Genomic DNA, 19131 nt, shown 5'->3' with positions numbered 1-19131 from the left:
ACAAGTTATTTTAACAAAAATAAACGGAAAATACTTTACCACCGCCGATATGAATAGTGCATATAATCAAATGCCATTAGATGAACAATCACGACGCTTAACACAATTTGTTATTGGAAATCAACAATACGAATTCAACCGCTTATTCTATGGAATTTTCAGCTTTTATGAGCAAAATTTTTCGACCACTAATACTCAAGAAAAACGCAATCACCTATTTAGACGATGTTTTTATGCAATCACAAACAAAAGAGGAAATGTTCAATGTTTTAGAACAATATCACCAAATACTTCAGAGCGAAAATCTGAAGGCCGCCCCCGATAAATCACACTTCTTTTTGACAAAAGTTAAATTCTTAGGGCATAATATAGAAAGAAAAACAATCACTCCATTGAAATCACGTATAGACGCTATTCAAAAACTCCAACCACCAACAAATAAAAAGAAAATCCAAGAATTCCTTGGAATGTTAAACTTTTTAAGCAAATATGTTTATAAAATGCAATTATATCTACGACCATTCTATAACATACTTAGACAACAAAATAATTTTGAATGGAATATAGAACATCAAGCACGATTTGAAGAAATTAAAAAACTTCTAACTGAACAAATTTCAAACACAATTCCAGATTCAAATCAACCATTTTATGCAATGTGCGATGCTTCGAACTTTGGCATCGGCGCAGCATTATTACAATCACATAATAGTACAAATAAAATGAACCTCATATCAGCAAATTCTCGATTATTCACTCAAGCAGAACTAAGACTCTCAACTCTAATGAGAGAATGTACAGCCATAATATATACACTAACAGAATATGAATTTCTGATACTTGGATCAAAACATCCCACAGTTCTATTCACAGACCACAAACCAATCATCTTTCTTTTTACACAAAAGTCTAATCCAAACCACCGAGTTTATAGATTTCAACTCATTTTAATGAAATTCCCAAACTTACATATAGTTTGGACCGCAGGAAAAAATCTTGCATTACCAGACACCTTAAGTCGAAATACGCCACCTGAATTACTTACACGAAAAACCACAGTTGAAATACCCAAAAACATAAAATTCTACCTTGCAGAAAATGAAACATCACCCCGATTGGAATGCAAATATGCAGTAAAAACTGACGTTGAACAATCACAAATAAATAATTTACAACATTTCCCACTTTATTTAGATTGTCAAAATAATCACTATGAAGTTGATCTACTTGGAACATCAACTTTTAAACCAATCCCATATTCACAATGGATAAAAAACAACACCCAACAAAAAAGAATAAAACAACACCCGCCTAAAAAAGACCATTTTCCACTAACTGAAAAAGAAAATCTGACTGATAAAATAAACTTATCAGGACCACAAACAAACGATTCAAAATACACAATAAATCAAGTTTTTGACCTCCATGACCCACTTGACACAATACCCTTATCTAAATTAGAAATCGAAAACATTTTTCTCCCCCCAACAGAAACAATTACAATTTCAACACTGAAACAATATCAAAACCTTGACCCAGTAATTCGACAACTGAAATCATGGCACAAATATAAAACTAAACCTATCAAAGCAGATTCAACTATTCTAGGAAACAAAACACTCCTCAGATATTTTCGAAAATTCAACAATAGAACAATTAACGAAAACACAGACCTTCTAGAATACAAACTAAATGAATCTACAGTTCCCTGTCTCCCTTTAAGTATGATTCTTATAGCTTTTAATATTTCACATACACAAAATATTAAAGGACACTCTGGATCAGAAAAAACATATTCAAATTTTATACAAAACTTTTATTTCCCAAATGCACCAATTTGGATAAAAGTACTATGCAATGACTGTATAGTATGTCAACTAAATAAACCTTACCCAAATCAAAAACAAATAGCACAAAAACAAGATTTTAAAGGACAAAGTTTGTACTTTAATCATCGTATCTCATTTGATACCAAAGGACCAATTTCACCCTCATCCGAAGGAAACTCCTACATTATGGTAATTGTTGACGCATTTACACATTATGTAGCACTTAACCCAGTACCACATTGTAACGCTTATTACGCTTACACAACACTCTATGAACACTGGATAGCAAAATTCGGACTACCAGAAATTTTAGTTACAGACAACGGTACAGAATTCATAAATAATGAAATCATCACACTATGTCATTTATATAACATTAAACACAAACCACGTACATCTCACGCACCTTGGACAAACGGCTTAGTCGAAGGTATGAACCGTTCATTACAAGAATATCTCAGATGTATCATCAATGGAAATGATACAAGATATACCGAATGGTCAGCAGATGTAAAACTATTTCCCTTAGCATATAATTCACAAATCACGACAACTTTAGGAATGTCACCATATGAAATGGTTTTTAACCAAAAGCCACGCAAACCAATAATGTTTACAGCAAACTCTCATAAAAACGCACAAGGTTATTGTCAACCAAATAAAGACTCAATTTGTTATAACCTACTATTACATACACACGATGAAGATCATTTTCATCACCCACAAATTCTTAAATTAGCCTCCGGTACACACACCGAATGGATTTTAAACAGAGATAAAAAACACAATGAAATTTACCAAAAGGTAACAAAAAAGTTGTTACAAAGGCAAAATATTAATGAACAAATAAATTCACGCTTTACACCAGCCTCCGATTTAAAAATTGGAACATTTGTTTTAATACCCAATTTTAATACTCAAAAAGGAATTTCAAAAAAGTTACAACCCCTTCGTAAAGGACCATACCAAATAATTGCAAAACCCACTGATGTCACATATAAAATCACCGACTCAGATAAAAAAGAAATCGTTCAACACCGAAATAACCTATTACCTTATTATCCAAAAGAATACGCACTCCGCGAACTAACTCAATTATATTCTTTTACAGGTTTAAAAGTTATTCAAAATACCCCACATACGGACACCATAACAAAGGAACAAAATGATATTCACCTCGGAAATCAAAATACAAAATCAAACACCACAAAAAACAATACAAAAAATCTCGATCAAAATACATCTCAAAAAGAAAGAAAAAATAGAAAAATGACAGAACAAATAATACCCCAAAAACAAATCGACAAATCAGAACATAGAGAGTCTTCACGACTTAGAAATCAACCACGTAAAAATTATAAAGTATTCATCCCACAATCTAAAATATTAAAGAAAGTTGAATTTCAAAAACAACCTTAAATTCTACATTTAAAAATCTTTGCACCTCTGAAACATTTCACACTTTCATTTTTCAAGATAACATGCTGATAAACACGCAGCAATTCTAGTTCAAAATTAGCCAATAGGATTCATCCAATCCGTCACCTTCTATAACTTTAACACAAACCAACTAGACGAAAAATATTAAACTCCAGGCATATCTATAACTATAACTCTACGACCTCCAGGTCAAAAATAAGCAAACCACTCCAACTTGACAACTAAAATAAATATCACCATAATATCATAACCCTCCCTTATCTAATAAACCAAAGATCAACAATATTTCCCCAACTCAGCCCTCAAATACCCCCCAAACAAATATGTTAAATTAGCCTAAAGTAAAAGAACGACCATTTTATTTAGCCTAAAGTATAAAAATCTCAAAAATACCCCAGATCATTTGACAAATGAAAATAAAGACAAAGAAGACCTCCCGATCACCATAAAAATTGCCCCCAACAATTTTTTTACGAAACTCAACCCACTTGTCAAAAAACTAATAAATAATCCGACCACACTTGAAAATTGCCCCAAACACCAAAAAATATTCGATCACGAAGCCATTTCTTAAATGCTCTTCTATCAAACAGTCACTAAAATTATCACAAACCTCAAACAATTTTTTACGATACTTGAAACTTTCATAATATTTCTTTTTGATATCCTTGAATCTTTTCTAATACTCTTAATCATTTTTTGTAATATTTTTTTAATTTTCTACACTATATTCGAACTATTTCTCCAACTTTCAAAAACCCTTGATTATATACACAGGTACGATTTATAAAATTGTCTAAATGATACGAACTATTTTCAGTAGAACTGATATTTTTCTACTATTTGTAATTTTCATAACATTTCTATCATCCCTCATTTTGACTATATGCAAATGTATAAAGAAAGCAATCATCACAGTCGCTCTAGCAACAATCCTCCTAATTCTTTTCTTAGAAGAATACTTTAATAAACATTAACTTTTTCACTAAAAGAATAGACCAAAAAGCTATCAAAAATTGCTACCCAAAAGTCACCAAGTCAGTCTTCACCGACATCATCCCAAGATAACCCAACAACACCTTCAACTACCAATAATCCTCAAACATCTACACGAATTTCCTTTCAAGATAACCCATACACTTTTGAAGAACGACACGCTCGTTTATCAGAACCACTAGAACCAGCTCAACGACAAGCACCTCTAAGCGAACCAACATATAACTTATACCCAACACTACCACAAGAATTAAGTAGAATAAGAAATCCTAGTCAAAACCAAAATACAGTCGAAATAAATAGACAAATTATACATCCTCGACGGAACAAGAATTTTCTAACTCCCCGAGTTCATTTTGATATACCTCAATCCCCATCACAAAACACTCCAGAAAACCCCATTGGTATATTACCAGAAACCCCTACGCTTCTTTCACAACGTAGCACCTCAAGCCTACCATCAGATTACTTAGGTTCAACACCAACATCTGAACAAATACGTGAAAATCCCTTTAACCCCCCAAACCAGGCATCACGACTACCATATTGGACAACACATTCATTTACACAAGTTGAATTAAATTTAGTCAATGATCCAATAGATATTTCTACGGATACAACAACATCCTCATCACTACCAGAAACATTATCACTACCATCAACACCATCAATAAGCCAGATTTCACCACCACCTTTTAACTTAAATTTTCCAAATAATCTCGACGCCAGATATCGAGAACAATCATCAACAAATATCCCTTTAAGACTAGATTGGAATACATTTACAGCCCCTCCACCATTATTTGGACAACATCTAGAAAGTAATCGCCTCCACAACTGGGCACTTAATAGATTACAATACCGACAAGACATTCACGACGATATCCGTGATCACAATATCCAAATACTCCAACAAAACAGTTTACAATTAAAATTTGAAATCACAGTTAAATTAAACAACATTACTCAACATCCCTACCCATTAAACCCACCAAACATAACAGCTCAATTACTACCACCACCATTTATAACCACTGAAGTAATATATAAATACGATAGATATACCAAAAAAACAATTGGTTACATCACATTTTATAACCCATACTCAGGATTATCATACACATGTATATTCTAAAATTATTAATTTTTCTCCAACTCCTTTTTCTAGTAATCTCAAATCAAAACATAAACCCTTCTCCCCGCACAGGACCCCAAGATTTATTAGTAACACATTACGATTGTGAAGAAAACAAACAAAAAACACTACACAAGTATGCAATAAATCAAGTATCACAGTGCGAAACAGAACCCCAAGCCATAGAAACTACAAATGTCATAGCAACACTTTATTCAAAAGCCCGAGCAACTACAGTTATAGGATATAAATTCACAGCAACCTTTTCTGAAAAGAAAGTACATTGTTCACAAGTCTCAAACGGAAATAAAAACCGACTTGACCATGAATCATTCTACCAGAGTAATATAGAACGACTTTTACATCTCAATCCCGAAGATTGTAAAAACGAGTTACTCCGACTAAACATCACCAAAAATAAAAACACAGATAGAATTTTAGTATATTTCCAAGTTTTTTCAGATTCTGTACATCAAGCAGAACTTGAAAGATATCAAGGACATATAAAATTAGATGAAAAATACCCATACAACGGCGCACACGGACGATTAACCTATGACATACACGATAAACACTGGATACCACACATTGGTATAAATGACCCATCAAACTGCAAAGCAGACACAAAAAATAAAGGATACCAAGAAATAATGTTTTTCGATTGGAAAATACAACTCGAAAAAATACAACTCACACGAGATTTATCAGACAACACAATGATTTACCAAGGAATTAGATTACCTTGTAAAAACGACCAAGGTTATTGCGACCCTACAACCAGAACACAAGCAACAATTGTTTGGTTCCCCGAAGACACATGTACAACATTTCAAGTAGCAAAAATACACGCTCGTATGATAAAATTTCACGAAAAATATTTTATACAATCAATACCATATGAACATGTAAATCCATTACGCAAAATAAGTTCAAATTTTCGAAACATTCATAATATAGAAAATAAATTAACACGTTTTCAAATATATCAAGAAACAGAACTTGCATGTAAATACAGAAACCCACTTCACAAAACACAATACTCTGAAATATTAGTTGAATACGAAAATGGATTCGACATGACCACTGGAAAAATAAAAGTCGACCCATACGCCACAAGTCATCCCCTAAACGAAGGAACATCATATATACCAGTTAATTTTCAAAAGAATACAGGTCAACCTGGTGGACATTTAAAACCCCAAAACGATCAAAGCACACGTTTACAAGAACTATCACTAATGAATAATACATATTTTGGTAATATCCACTATGATATTCACTTAGATATGAAACTAGACTACACGATTAGCCGAATTTTTCAAGAAAGGTCACTCTCCGAATTAGAAACATTACACCAACTATGCGAATTAGAAAGAACACAAATATTACAATCACTTGCACTAGCAGTATTAAAAATACCCTACGCAGGATATTTACTATCAGGAAATAGATCAAATTTTTTAGACTATGAAGGAAACATCTTATGGTTTTATACTTGTACTAAAAAAGTATCACCACTATACGTTTTTGAAGATAAACGATGTTATAAAAGAATCCCTATCTTTTATAAGAATAAAGTACATTTCGTTGACACACTTTCACGAAGAACCTATTTCTGGGATACCGCAGTTCCATGTGGACCAGAAAATAGCCACAACGTAGTACAACTAAACCCTGATGAAGATAAATATTACCTTCTCACCCCATATCCCACATTAATGCAATCACTCAAAAAATTTTCACCAGAAAGCATTCGCGCTATCGCTCAAAACCCAAATATAGACTTACAATCAATAGGAATATACTCAAAATCAGATATTCAACATCACATTAGAACACAACAATTCCAGGAATTATTAACACAAATGGACACAATACAAAGACAATCAATTGACCAAAACTTACGCAAACTTGCCGAAACCGCAGGATTTGCAGACATCTATACGCAAGACTATAGCGGATATTTTAAAGACATTAAAGATTATATATATCTAAACGGTGAAAAATACCGTCCCCAAGATATATCACCTATCAATATTTTTAGCTTTGTTACACTCAAGAATGAAATTCTTGATTTTCTAGGATGGCCCTACTACATCTTAGAAAAACTAACTATTTTATACGCAATGTTTAACTTTATTGGATTTCTTTTTTCACTCTTAAAAGGAATCTATAACACATGTGCTATACACACACAAGTCAATAGACAAGCAAGTGTAGCACGCATACTATTTGCAGGATTTTTTGGAATATTTTCTACATCTATAAACAAAATTCTTTTAGACGCACAAATAAAAGAATACAACACAAAAATAGCAACAAGACAAAACACATACGACGAAGAACATAACAATGCAGACACAACACCAACAGCACCACAGTTACCACCCCTACCACATAACCATCCATTATCCCTAGTCCCACGTAATTTTCGAAATTTAGCCATAACACATAATAATTTTAGACCAACCATATCACAAAGTCCCATCCAACATATAATGCCACACCACTCACAAGATGAAAATACTTATGAACAAATTATAGAACAACCCCATACCACCGCTTTTCAGTCTCAAAATAATAATTTTTTTAGCCCACGATGAGCCGACAACTTGGATCCCTACACCGATCAAATTCCCACCCAACCAACCTCACCACTCCAATCCCAATAATACCACTTTTTGCTTTTCCGCCACCCGATTTCCCATCCAGTAATGTAACATCCGGCATGAATTCCGATACTAACTCACACATCTCAGTTTTATACTCCATCTCACAACTCAATAACCCGAATATTGAAACCCCCGATGAATTTGCCGACTCCGAACCATCTCCATCAAATAATTTTCACACCAATCCCTTAAATTTTTCCCAACCCCCTTTTCAACCCATACTACCAAATAACCCTGACCCAACCAATTCTACACCCTCTTATGCTTCCCAAGTCACTCCAACCTACTCCTCACTTCACTCAAACCAATCATCTCATTCTTCAGACACCCCCCGAATCTCCCCAGAACTAGATAATTTCATTACCTTACAACAACAATCCTATCACCTTGACACCCCAACCATAAACCAAATCTCATCCACAATAGATTCATCCAACCCTCCTACCCCTACACCCTCTTCAATTTATACTGATTCATTAGCACCATCATCCACAACTACTGTATCTTCACTCAGCACTAATAGAGCTTACCGCACTTTTAAAAGGAAGTTCCCCAACCATCCTTTCCCAGCGAAACCAGGAACAGCCCGTGAATACATCCACCATCCACAACACACTAACACAAAAGAATTTTTAGCTATCACCTTACCCTCATTTCCACAATACACCTTAAACACCCCTCATGACACTAACGAGACACGTAACTTTGTAGACGAATACGTTTTAATGCCTACCCTTCCTTGGACCTCATATTATCATTTTACAAATCCCCTTTGCTTACCTTTATCTAACACTCATATCGATATAGAACGAAATATGGACATGCTATATCGACTCACTACACCACTCACACCTAGACAATTTACTTACATTGGATACAAAAAATCACTAAAAACACACACTGCACCCCGAGCTAATGAATATACACTAGAATATTACGACCATAACATCATCAGAACTAACCAAGATCAATTCTTAGACGACGATCGCTTCGCTAACCCACAAATCACCGAGAAATTTTTCATTAAAACACCATATGTATTTACACTAAATATCTTCGATCGCAAGTTTGACCACATTATCTCAGAAGCACTAACAGACACGCAAGCCTACGAAAGTTTTAAAGAACGCTTCCAAATATTTTCACTAACCTTTCATTTCCTTGCACCACATGAAAGAGATTTGCACTGCTCACACGATATTATGTTGCGCACTAAACAAACACACACATATACTTATTATCGTTTCATCCAAAATCACTTTGACCTACACACTCCCTCCAGACAACCACACCATCGTTTTCAATTCATCAATTCCAAATACACCTCACCATTCTTTCTTAACTTCACATATTGCATTAAAGATACTAACCTTCATGGTATTCTTCGAAATTATGATCCCATAACCCAAATGTATATCTTTTGTCCCATCACCAAGACCTTCAACGCAGAAGAATCCCGACCCTTCCTCATCCCACACGAGTTTGTACAACCTATAGAAATCCCCATTTTAGAATTCATCCATAACACTAAATTCAACCACAAATTATATAATCTAATCCAAAACACACCTTATGAATTTGCAGTTGGCACTGAAGAACTAAACACAATTAAGGCACTTCAATTGCTTTGGCCACTGCTTCAAACTAAAAATATCATCCGCATATTAGCCAAACTACTAAAAACTTCAGATCTCATTCACGACATTTTCCCCCACGGTTTCTTCCCCGACGACTAACAGGTAAGTATGAATTATACATATTACTAATTAATTCAAACATTAGAAACTCACCATTCTTTATCCATGTTTTCTTTAGAATTTTAGCCTTCATCCAACGATCATCTGAAAAATTCACAAAAGAAAAATAAAAAATAGCAAACTTCTTCAAAACTGTTTAAAACCCTATTAAATTTTTGCACCAACAATTAAATAAATATAATACCAATGCAGTAAATTAATTTATAAATTTTTCCCCACCAGCAGTAAATCTAATAATGATGAAAATTTGTAACTTAATTTCCCCCAACAACTAGCAGTAAAATTAAAATTCTATGTAGTAAATTCATAAGAAGCAAAAGCAGTACTAAACTTTTGATATTTTCATTCACTCGCATAAGAATTCTATCCACACTCGCACAGCTCGCCCACGAAGAATTGTTTAAAATAATGAATTTCAGTTTCAAGCTTTCACACTCGATAACTCTAACACAAGATAACACGTTTCAAACTTTCCTTTAACCCGGTTGGAAAGGAATTATATACTAAACAAAACTAACCAATGCAGCTTACTAAACACCACAACACATAGCATAACAGCATGACTAAGAAAAGGAAACCAACGGTACCCAAACCGGATTAACCCAGTTTAAAACTGGATAATTTATTCTTTTGAAGACTATTATAAAGTCTAAGAAAGAAATAATAAAACACAAAAAAGTCGAAAGACAAACCCATACCACAAACAATCTGATTTTTGAAAAAAGGACACAACCAACAAAACATAAGAAAAACCACAACAAACCCAACATAAAACGTTGTCACATAACAGGACCTCTCACAAAAACCGCATGCAATCATACTCCCACTCCTGGCCTAACCCACCAGGAAGGACGTCCTGAGCATGCTCTATAGCCGACCTAACCCACCGTGCTACATCCACGCTTTGTGACCACACTCCTATTTTTAATAAGAGCTACTCAAGGGTGAGTAACTCTTCAAAATAACTGAACTAAAACAAAAAGCTTTTGTGAAAACAACTAACTAAAATCATAATTAAAAAATATTAAACTAATAAAAGTTTTATAAAATGTAAATTACATTATGCAATACATAGATCAGAATACAACACCAAGGACGAACATCCAAAGACAAAACGACCCTACTACACTCGAGAAAGAATGGCCAACTACAATCAATATGCCGCCCACAATCACAACTCAAAGGATTTAGAGTACGACTTGACTTCGCAGAAAAGGACTTCATTGAACTAGACCAATGACCACCTCGATGTTCAAGTATACGTACAGATCCGAGTAACCAGGCATCCCCACCACGCACAATCTCCACGCCATTCCCAGACAAGGTCAAACACAAAGAAGTTCTCACCAATGAAACAGAAAAACCTGACATAGCCAACCATTCTGAAATCAGATTTGAGTTTGTTGCGAAAACCCAGTCGTTGTCTTGAGAAGACACAATGATTGAATCTGGGACTTCTCTAATAAGAAAACCCAGAAGAAATAAGATGTTCGCCAAATACCAACGTCCATCATCCATCTTTCGAATTGCAGAAAAACTATTCTAAAAAACTCTGTAAAACCCGGATGGGTGGATCCTGATCTAAACTACATTTTATGATTGGATAAATTAGATATTTTACCAATGTAAAGTATTTAATATTAACCAATCATGATCCATCTAACTAACAATCCACTTATTTGTAAGTGCTGAAATTACTTGTAATTTCAGCACCAGAGAGATTTGAATTTAACTTAGAAATTAGTTGAACTCTCCCGAGTACTTCAGCAGCCGCAATAAACCAGTATACCCTAGATCTATTGAGCCTAGCAGAGACTAGTTAAACAACCTGAGACTAGTATAAGAGTAAGATTAGGATCGGTATTAGACTAAGAAGTTGCACGAATCTATCCGGCCGAAAATAAGATAGCGTGACGAGCAGACGGTGCACCCTATCCGAAATTACTCTATGAGTTATACACTTCGGTCCTAACTCATCTTTTTAAAATCAAATTATAATTAATTATAATCCATAATAATCGATTATAATCGATTATAATGGATTATAATTAATTATAATTTGATTTTAAAAAGACAGAATATTATCGATTATTAATTGATACAATTTTTGATACAATTAAAATTGATTATAATTGATTATAATCCATTATTTTTATTCAAATTTCTAGTTCTTTAGCTTTGCACAAAAATCCATTATAATCCTTTATAATTGATTATAATCCCTTTTGTTTGTCCATTTTATCTTCGAAGTTGCATCTAAATTGCTTATATTTTATGCTTTTTGTAGACGTTGGTTCATATGAAAATTGAGAAAATTATTGTTAAAGGTTTCATATTAATTCAAATTTTTAAGTTTTTTTTTTCATTTCTTCCCCATTAGAGTTGTTTTGTGATGCATATTTTAAGCTTTTTAAACACCAAAACATCAGCAAATTGATTTAGTTTCATGATTGATTCGGAAAATTTATTTTTCATTTACCGCGGGAACCTTTCCAATCATATGAAAAGATCTCTATGAAACTTTTGTTTCGTGGTAAAACTTGTGTTCAGATGAACTAAAGTGTTCGAGGGATCTTTTTTTAGAAATTTTGTTTTGACACAAAAATAATGATCCATAAGATGTAATTCGAATATAGTTTTGAATTGAAAAAATTTTGGCAAAATGTGAGATTATAATCGATTATAATTGATGATAAGGGTTTTTTGTAAGAATTATAATCAATTATAATCGATTATAAGAGATTATAATCTCCTGGAATTTATCACGATTATAGTCAATTATAAATTCTTTAAACACCTAATTTTGGTAATTATAATCAATTATAATTGTCAAAAAATCATCACAATAATCCGTTATAATCGATTACTTACGCCTAAACTTAAATGCAGGGAGCTTATCTGGTGGCGTCCCTCATAATGATTGGACCGACTGTTGAAACATTTTTTAAGTTAATTTCAGCCAATCAGAAATGAATATTAAAAAATCTCAACGAAATCGCAAAAGTCTCAATAAAAGCGAATAAATCCTGGCCATTAAAAATAACGTTGACCGATGAAAAATTGACAGAAATTTAAGTCAGGCATTGGAAAAATCTGGTGGTGGTTAAAAAAAACTTTGAAGAAAATGAAAAATTTGTTGTATATCTGCACAAATTACACAAACTTTGATATTCTGATACAATTCAATTTATGCTAATAAATACAGTGCTGATTTAAATTAACCGGACAAAACTAACAAAACTTGAATTTTCAAATGCATTTTTCTCAATTTGGGTTGAGATTAGACAAAAAATGAAGCAAACAAAAGCTGCTTAGAATTTCATCAGAATTAATATGCTGCAATTTTTCTCCGAAATTCTCAGCCAATATTACCCCAAAATTACGGTGAAACTGCTTTGCTAATTGATGAGTAATCTACCTCACAAGAAAGTTACATCTAAATCACTGTTCAACAAAGTTACAGAAAAATTAAATCTCCAAAAATTTGATTAAATTGCTTAAAGTTAGTTTTTAAGCAAATATTTTGGGTTTTATATAGTATAAATCACATTTCTTGACTATCAAGCAAAAATATTTTCTCTTATACAGGTTTTTGGAGATATAACTTTTCTAGAACTTTGTTGGGCTGTGTAAGAGGCATTTTGTTATATATATTTCTCTTCAATTAACAAAATAGTTTCAGCGTAATTTTTTATTAATGGAAAAAAGCCAAAATGACTCATTTTTGGGATAAATTATTGGTTGGGAATTTCGAAGAAAAAAATGCACCCTACTAATTTAGATGAAGCAGTTTTTGTTTTCTTCAATTTTTGTCTAATCCTAACCTAATTTGAGAAAAACGTGTTTGAAAATTCAAGTTTTGTTCATATTTTCCGGATAATTTAAATCAGCACTGTATTTCAGTTTTGTGCAAAAGTCATTTAGCCAAAAGAAACGTCTAGCGATTTTGGTTGGTTACAAGTTTTCTATCAATCGGTCCCTCCATAATGAGAATATCCCTCATCTCATCGTCAAAATTGAGCAATTACACAATTCACTGCTTTATAGAGCCGCATTTATGGAGTGGAGTCTTTCCTGTTAAACAGTACAATGTTCTCGTTTTGTTATTTTGAAAAATCATAGTGCTCGAATCGGATGCTGTTATAATCGGTGTGCCAATACCGATGTAGCCAATAGGATCGTCTATCATTTCCGATTGGTTAAAAGTTAAAACAAGAGACCATAATCCTGGGAGAGATCATAATCTTCGCCCTTCAAAGAGAAGTCTCGAGATGGTAACTACCCAAATGGCATAATTCCCAAGTGGCATAAAAAATAAAGGTTTGGAATTAATTGTTTTCAAACAAATGTTAAGCGACAAATTTGACCGAACGTTTGACCACAAGAAGCTTATCAATAACCGGAAGCTTATGCTTTTCTCTTTTAATAAAAAATTTTACAATTTTTTCAAGATAAAATGTCAATCAACTTTTGAATTGACAACTTGACTTATATTCTCACATTGTTCATGAAAATGTTGTTCTCGATTTTTTTTAATGCAACAGTTGCCATTTGGGAAATTTTTCATTTTTATGCCATTTGGGAATTATGCCATTTGAGACGTAATCCTCGAGATATTCTATTTGTTTTGTGAGGAATCAAGAGGTGGAATCTCTCATACGCGAAGGACGGAATGCGCGAAAATAAAAAACAGCCAATCAGATTTCAGTAATCTAAAATTTGGAAAGAAAGTAAACATTTCAAGGGACTGAATATTGATATTGGCCTATATAAAAACGGCAGAATTATTCAAAGTTTTCAAATTGTCACTGACCGCCGCCGAATTGGAACAAAATTTATATTTCAAGGGTTTAGTTATGAAAGATGCAAAATATTGCTTCATTTAATTTATTTTAATTGAATGGCAATTGCTTCTTTTTGAAAATTTAATTTCGGCTAATTTTGTTTTCGGTCTGTCGCCCACAAAATTTTTCGTCCATTCGGCCCTTCGCGCATGAGAATAGCCTCCGAATGAAAACACCAGCTGTTTTCGAAACATCAGAATCTTAGAAGAAATGATTGTTGAACAATGTGTGTACACAATGCGTGTTTCAAAAACAGCCGGTTTTGTCTTGATTCCTCACAAAACAAATAGAACATCTCGAGGCTTCTGCTTGAAGGGCGAAAATTATTCTAAACTAAGAAAAATCCATTAGTATTAAAGTCACTAGATAGTTATCAGCAAGGACGACATTTTCTTAACTGATTGAAAACCAATAAAAAAACCCACTGATAATTTTTAGGGTTACGTAGCAGTACTTAGACAACCGCGTATTCAGACACTGTATTAACCAATCAGAATCGAGACATAGAAAGATATCAAATTCATTTCTTCCTTGTCTCGATTGTGATTGCTTAATACAGTGTTTGAATACGCGGTGGTCTAAATACAGACCGCCTTCCAATTTTTAGCTTACGTTTATAGCTGTAATTTGATAGATGTGTGGACATCAAAGAACAAAATCATGTTTCCTTCGTGCCAAGTTGAGGTCAAAATCGAATGAAAAAAAGAAATGCATGAAACGCGTTAAATTTTTGGTATCAAAATTGACGACCAGATCATTACGCGTAGATTATGATGACCATTTGGAGGATAATGCAGTGGACTCGCCCGCTGTTCAAAGATTTGCGGACTGAAGTTCTTTTTGTCTGGCAAGGGGTCTAAGGGAATGATGCGTAACGTCTTCATACTATTCAATTTACATTATGCAGAGGCCATGAAAGAAGCAAGCATAGTGCGAGAAAAGCGAGCAGAAAAAAAACAAGTGAAAGTGCTGCCTGGAATGGGCGGGGGTTCCAGGTGGAAGAATTCCGAGTAAAGACCCCGAGCGAACAGTGAAAAGTAGTGAAAAACACTCTTCACTCTTTATCAATCGCTATTTGGAAACGACCCGACTTTTATAGGGCGGCTAGAGGAGCTACAAGAAGGAAAAGACACCATAAAATTAGACTGAAGAATTTTGAAGAATTCTGTCACGGCGGAAAAAAGAAGCAGTAAGTGTCGGAAGCGCTGAAGCAGGCGAAACCAAGATGCTATGATCGGAAAAAAAGAAGACCTAAGTGCCTGAATGTTGTTTTTGAATTGAACTGCGGTTTTTACTCAGGTCTTTCTTCTTGCATGTGCTAAAATAAAAAAAAAGTAAAAAAAAAATGGTTGTGGAAATCTTCGCTTTGCAAAAGAATTAAGATTTTAATAGTGCAAACGGTGGTTAAATCCTTGATGCTTTTTCGATGCAAGTGCACGAGCAATGACAACATTTGAACTCAACGCAATGCAGAGCGTAGTCGATCGCAACTTGAGACTCATTTGCAACAGAATGAAAGGACTCACCCGTATCAGAATGGACGAGCAAGGCGTATACGGATACGAAACAAGACTGCTCGTATCAGGGCGAAGCCCTGAATGTTCCGACTACCTTTTAAGGTTTATCAAGCAGTAATAACATTAATAACATAAAAAATTAAATGTAATCAAACAAAATGAAAAAAAAATTCTAAAATTTGAAAATTTTTATGAAAATCATCCCCCACACGCCATATATAGTATAAAAGAAAAGTTTTCGCTCCTTGTAACAAATAAAATATGGCACACAAGCTTCTTCAACCAATTTGGAACTATTTCTAAGACGGATTAAATCTCCAATTGCGCGTTAATTGTCCCAAATCGGCCAAAATGACAATCTTTAATCCCCCATAACTATACAAAAAATGATCACAGGTGTAATATCTTTTCAAATTTAAGCTCAGGACAACAACACCTTTTTAATGATATAAAAAAATTCCGTCAAAAAAGGCTAGTCAAAAAGTCAAAATTTGTCTGAAGAAAAAAAAACCACTCCGAGCAGCTCAAATATTTTGTTACTTTTGTATCGAAAGTTGGAACAATTAGGCCATCTATTCCATTTTATGTGGTAAGAGTAAGATAAATTTTTTTGTAAGAGTACAGGCGGACGCATACAACACGAAGGAAGGATGCATCAAACAACAAAGTAAAACTTCACTTGCCTCAGCTGCCATGCGAGACAACATTCAAAAATCAACACAACTTGGCGAATCATTTTAAAGCATGCAAGAAAATTCCCAGGTTCTTTTTCCTCCCCCCCCCCCACCGGCAAATTTTTACTATTCAAAATACTGTTCACCTTGTCCGATTGTCGTGAAAATTGACACGCAGACTAATTAAGCCATGATAAAGCTCTCCCCCCCCCCCCCCCCCCCCCCCACCTCACTCAAACATGAATTTTATGGTCTAACGAGTGGTTTTACAAAGTTACTTATGAAGACCAAATATGTTAGTAATGGCCTAATTAGTCCGCATGGCAACTTCATTACAATCGGACAAAGTAAACAGTTACTTCAAATATAAAAATTTGCAGGTCGTGGAAAAGAAAAAAGAGCCCATGATAAACATATTTGGTTTTCATAATTAACCTTGTAAAACCTCACCTTAAACCATTAAATTGATGCTTGTGTGAGGTGGGGGGATAGGAAAAAGAGCCAATTCACAAACTGGGACAACAGCAATCGAAGCAAATACACTGGGAAGAGGGGAAAAAAGATTGTCTTTTTTTGTAAAGAAAAGGGATCACGAGCAGAGACTACAACGAAATCTTATACACCATAAAGTCCAAATCCATGGTCCCAGGGCTCAAATGGGAGAATTAATAATGAGAGAAGAACATTGTTCAGTTTTAATTTTATAGAAAGGCCATTGAATAATCTGAAATAAAATTAGAACAGCTTTTCGTTTAAATTGATGCGTCTGAAAAGCTCCTGAAGCTGCTTCATGGATAATTTTTCTCACTTGTTTGATGAAATACAAACCTGCAAGTTGTTGATGCACACTGTAATTGAGGTCTTTGTAGTAGTTAGAACATAGTTGAAAGATGTCCGAGGGAAAAAGAGCCCGGCCTGAGGGCACGAAGTTCCCGAGTGCTGCTCTTTTGTCCGAGGCCATCATCAACTATGTTCTAACTGTTGAAGAATATGTTTCTGCTCTTTCTGAGGGAAAGATGCCAGAAAATTGTGAAAGAGCCCGGAAAATTGTGAAAGAGCGCGGAAACGTGCGCGAAACTATGCAAATGATTTCTTTTTTCATTCATGCGTTCTAATATTTCATTTTTCAGAACATGTGTGAAAGAGCAAAAACCTACCCTTCAAAACCAAATAATGCCACCTACATTAGTTTCGTGGTAGAAAAATTAATGGTACTATCTGCATCCATCTACCTATTTTAGTTGGCATAAATATTTGGTGGGATCAATCGAACAACATGGTTAGCCCGTTTTGATATCAATAGTTGAAAAGTCAAAGCTGCAGAATTTTGAAAGATGAGGATATTTCTATAAGGTAATCTTCTATTTGTTGATATTTTGTGATTGCTTGTCTACACAAAGTTTAAAATTATTCTTTTTTGGTCCTTGCTAAATAATTAAATACCTTAATCTGAGGTGGGTGCGACATTTTTTGGATTAACTGATACATCATATAGCCAAAGCAAATTTGTTGTCCTCCTAAATTGCTGCCTTTTTTATTCTTTTAAAATCCCGCATGATAAAAGTTATTGGCTTAAGTCCTTATTTATTTAGTTTTCCCTAGTAGAAAACATTACTTTTATCCATTTTCTTAACTGTTTTATAGCGTTGTCTACATTGGTCTAGCTTGTACTCTTCTAATGTATGTTGGTAATAATCCGTATAAATTCAGGCGAGGAATTAAGGATAGGCGGGGGGACTTGATGCCCTCTCTCAGGTATTTGACCCCTACCGACCCAAAGGACCCCCTTCAGTACTTTTTAAGAAATCCATTTTCGGCTGACGACCGTGAAATTTTTCTTAAGGCGCTTTTGGCGCCAACATATACTAATTTTGAGGGGAGCGCGCACCAAAAAACGCGTTTTTTAGTTAAATTTTTCCAAAAATTGCTCAAAACAATGGCCAAAATCTTCTCAAAATAATGATCGCTAGTAATCTGGGAGCGCTCGGAAAGTCAATATGATCGATCTAAAAAAAGTTTACATTATTTTCAAAACATTTTTAAAAATCCGCTCCCCTCGAGAAGATTCTAGATCTTCCCATGAAAAAATCGGGAAAATCTATTGTATAAGTACCTTGCTTATAAATTTTTTGAAAAAAAATATCAGTGTTTAGATTCTTTTTATGTTTTTGTTTATAAATTGAGCACAAAACAACTGAGATTAATTAAATTTTTGCTAGTTTCAGTTTACAATGCTTTTATTGAAGTGCTCTATACCTACAAAAAGT

Source organism: Symsagittifera roscoffensis, chromosome 9 (assembly GCF_963678635.1).
Source record: "Symsagittifera roscoffensis chromosome 9, txSymRosc1.1, whole genome shotgun sequence".
In the NCBI taxonomy this organism is placed as follows: Eukaryota; Metazoa; Xenacoelomorpha; order Acoela; family Convolutidae; genus Symsagittifera; species Symsagittifera roscoffensis.
Note: the sequence above shows the minus strand (reverse complement) of the source record.